Source organism: Rhinolophus sinicus, linkage group LG10 (assembly GCF_036562045.2).
Source record: "Rhinolophus sinicus isolate RSC01 linkage group LG10, ASM3656204v1, whole genome shotgun sequence".
Classification (NCBI taxonomy): Eukaryota; Metazoa; Chordata; class Mammalia; order Chiroptera; family Rhinolophidae; genus Rhinolophus; species Rhinolophus sinicus.
In genome coordinates this window covers 109418989-109423566 of record NC_133759.1, presented here as the reverse complement: position 1 = coordinate 109423566, position 4578 = coordinate 109418989, and positions in this window count along the sequence as shown.

Sequence of the window (4578 nt, the reverse complement as noted above, 5' to 3'; positions counted from 1 at the left end):
GTCAATGCATTCAAAAATGCTTTCCCCTCCATTCCTGAAAGATATTTTCACTGAATATAAAATTCTGAATTGACAGTTATTTTAGTTCAGCACTTGAAAAATGTGCCACTTCCTTCTGGTCTTAGTGGTTTCTGGTGGGAAATTTGCTGTCATATGAATTGTTTTTCCCCTTTAGATAAGGTCTCATTTTTCTTTCACTGCTTTCAAGGTATTTTCTTTTCCCATTTTCTTTTTCAACCAAAGAGTTTTCATAAATTTGACTATGACGTATCTTTTAGTTTACCCAGTTTGAGATTTATTCAGCTTCATGAGTCTGTGAATTATACCTTTTGCCAAATTTGGGAACTTTTCAGCCATTATTCCTTTGAAGACTTCTTCAGTCCCACCCACTTTCTCCTTTCCTTCTGGGACTCAGATAACATGAATGTTAGGTCTTTTGTTACAGTGTCACAGATTCTGGGGGATTGGTTCATTTTCTTTTTTCCCGGTGTATTTTCTCTCTATTCTTGGGTAATTTCAATTGTTCTTGCTTCAAGTTTGCTAATTCTTTCTTCTGTCCTTTCCATTCTACTGTTAGACGCCATCCATTGAGATATTTATTTTGATTGTTGTAATTTTTAGTTTATAATTTTTATTTGATTTTTAAAATATCTTCCATTTGTGTGCTGAGACTTTATTTTCATTCATTTCAAGTGCATTCGTAATTGCTCATTAAAGCATTTTATGCTGAGTGCTTGAAATCTTTGTCAGATAATTCTAACATCTGTATCGTCTGAGTGTTGGCATCTGTCTTAGTTTGCTAGGGCTGCCATAACAAATTACCATAAACTGGGTGACTTAAGACAATAGAATTCTTTTTTGTTGTAGTTCTGGAGGCTGGAATTCTGAGATTGAGGTGTCATTAGGGTTGGTTCCTTTTGGAGTCTCTAAGGGAGAAACTGCCCCATGCTTCTCTCCTAAACTTCTGGTGACTTCCAGCAATCCTTGGCATGCCTTGTCTTGTAGATGCATCATTCTAATTCTGCCTCTGTCGTCACATGGCCTTCTTCTCTGTGTCTCAGTGTCCTCTCCTCTGCTTATAGAGACACGATCATTGGATTTAGGGCCCATCCTAAATTGAGGATGATTTTTCATCTTGAGATCCTTGACTAATTATACACACAAAGACTGTATTTCCACATAAGGTCACATCCTGAGGTTCCAGGTGGACATGAATTTTGGGGGGATTCTATTCACCTCACTACAGCATCTGTTGACTCTCTTTTCTCATTCAAGTTGAGATTGTTCCGGTTCTTGATGTGATTTCATATAAATATTTGATTGAAGCTGGACATTTTGAGATTTTGGATTGTATTGAAATCTTCTGTATTAGTAGGCCTTTTCTACACTTGTTCAGCTGATGAAGGAATCCTCCCTTGTTACTTGCAGGTGTGCAGGGGGAAATGCGTGTCCCCCACTTGGCCTCTAATGATGGCAGAGAGAGAGGTGTTCCTCATTCCTGCTGGGTGGAGGGGTGGCTTCAGGTTCCCCACCCGGCCACAACTGACATCATCTGGGTGGTAGGTGCGTGGGTACTTTCTTATTCCGTTCCATGTGGTGTCCACTGTCATCACGTGGACACAGCATTGTTACCACTGGATAGTGGCCAATGTTCTGATTCTCCATTTGGCTCTTCTGACACCACTCCAGCAGGGAGATGGTCAGGCAGGTTATCCACCCAGACAGTATGAGTGGAAGTGCAGGCTCCCCACATGGTCTCCACTGACACCATTGGCTGGGCTTCTTTACCACTCAGCGGGGATAAAAGTTCTGGCTTTCACTCGCTCTTTGCTGGTGGGAGTGTGGGTGAGGCCAAAGCATTTCTTGTGGCATTAGCTTGCAGTAGAGTGGCTATTATCTCAAAGTTTTCTGTCTTGCTAGGCTGCCCTTCTCCTGGTCCGTTAGCTAGACAAAGCAGGCTTTCCTTTGGGAGTTTTTATTATTATTCTTTTTTGTCTGTGCTTCTTAGTATTTCTATGTTGCCAGCTTTTCCAGTGACCAACCATGGATATATGAAGAAAAAAGAAGACTCAAAGGACTCAAAACTGTGTCATTTCTTGATTCTAAGGTTCCTAGAAGATCTGACTTCTTCTCTCCATGTCTTGGTGACTTTTTTTTTTAAATAAAATGCCCAGGGTTTTAAGGGGAAAGTACATGAACTTCATCTTTCTGTAAGTGAAAGTTCCTAGTTCCAGGATTTTTACTTTTTAAAAATCCCACTTTTTTATCCATTCTTATCTGCTTAGGTTTTTTTTTTTTGTTTTGTCATCTTGGTATTGTTCTATGACTGTTGTTCCTTCCTTTGTCTTTGAGGATTATAGTTATACGTATTTAATGTCCTTTTCAGATTGCTCTAATATTTTCATTTGCGGGGAGGAATGATACATTTGTTGGTTATCTCCTATTAGATGTGCTTTGCAATTTTAGTTTGAAAGCTTATCTTTGAAAGCATCCCGTGTGTGTGTGTGTGTGTGTGTGTCCGTGTCTCTGTGTCCCCTCCCTGGGATCACTCCTCTGTGACCAGAAGATTTGCTGGCCTCCATCTAGCCCACTGGGTCCCTGAGTGACAAATGCTGATGTTAGTGGCTTGGGGTTCTTATCACACCGGGACATTGACAGGCTGTGGTTTGGCACCGAGTCAGTTCTGGAGGCGCAGCTGCTCATTCCTGCCACCTCAGCAACAGCCCCGCAGCTGCAGTGTTTCAGGCTCCACACGCAGGTGGACAAGTCCTCCCCAGACGACCTCATCCTGGAATGCACGGGCACAGCTCTCTGCTCTCTTTCCCTTGCAGGATTTAATTCCCAAAGAATCTACATGTTTTCCAAGGGCAGTTAAGTCTTAAAACCTATTTTTATACTTTCCCGTATTCATCCTCTCTGATTTGGGAACTGGAAAGGGGAGGATTGTGTGAACTCACATTGCCATTTTGATGGGAAGTAACCTCCTCTACCCCCATGGCTTTGACAAAATAGTTGTTTCCTGGGGCAGGGACTGCACTGGCGTTTTGGATGCTGTTTTCATTAGCTGGATAACTGTATACATCTGCACCAATCCTTGTGGAAAAGTTATTAACTGATACTTTAGATTTTTCAGTCAAAGTCCTTAGATCGCAAAATGACGTATTTCGGGCATGTATTAACTTGGTAACAAAAGTAAAGAGGCCCCATAGACTCTGAGTGTCATTGAGCTTCCCGCCCTGATGCACAATTATAGTATTTTTGTAAAATTACAAAGAAAGTAAAAGGATGTGACATTTTCTCTCGTAAAGTAGGCATATTTTTGTTTTTTTCTTCCTAGCACAAACTCAGGCCTGTAATTCCTGGAGCCAAGCAGGGTTTCTGCTACCTGTTCTCTCTGATTTTTTTTTTCTCATCCAGCCCAGGTGATCAGCCAAAATACGTTTGGATGAAAATAGCAATTCTGTCCACCCCCAAACCACTTTCTTTTTTGTTCCCCATCGCCATTCCAATTTAGCCATAATTGTACCGTTCCCATAACAACAGCCCAGTAAGTGGATCTTTGTGGAGGGCGGGCTTATAACGGCGTTGTCCACAAATCCCCTGGCGATGCTGTGCGGCCGGGGCCTCAGCATCGCACAAAGGAGGCAGCTATGGGCGCATGTGCTCGGCAGCTCCGGATCTAACTCGCAGCTGATTACACCCGCTGCGTTCCTGACCCGAGGCCCGGTACCCCGTTCTCCTACATTCCTCACCTACACTCAGTCTTCCCATCGTCATGCCCTGTGGCCGGCCTGGGACAGTCCACATGCGCGCGCAGAGAGAAACACACAACAAAATCTTCTTTGCATCTTCTTTGCATAGATTCCACCTAATTGCAGCAAAAGTCAAAGAATCGGAGGGACTCTTTAGGTCTCGGCTGTGCTTCAGATTACTTGGAGTTCAAAGCCAGGAATCAAAATGCCTTTATGGGTCTCTCTCTCTCTCTCTCTCTCTCTCTCTCTCTCTCTATATATATATATATATATATATATATATATATATATATATATATATGTAAATTTTTTTTCTTTTTTGCTAAGCCACTGTGTGATTTGGGGGGAGCAAATTTGTTGGTCAGGACACAAGAACTGGCTGCATGGGAAGCTTTCTTTGTTACCGCCTGCAAAGTGTGTCGAGCTAAGTTAGATGTGTCCCTCCCAACACCTATTTTGATTTCTCAGTAATAAATGTGACAGCTGCTGTGGGTAAACCTGGAGCTGAATACCATGTTCTATCAGAACTTGGGACAAGGACTTTGCAAAGTGACAGCTCTCATACCCTTGTCAGTTTGCTGCTCACAAGCAAATTGACTTCCGTCAAGATCTCAGGGGTCAGGAGGGAAAGAGAAGAGGACAGCAGGACCAGGAAGTCTCACGACGGCTCATCTTCAGATGCAGACTGTCACAGTTCGGTTATAACTGCAATGTCACACCTGGAGATGCAGGTGGAAAAGCTGTGGGAGGGAACCATAAACAGTGCAGGGTCTCCCTCCTGTATAAAGAGATTGTGGGTAACCGCCTCTGGTGTCCCTGGGATCTG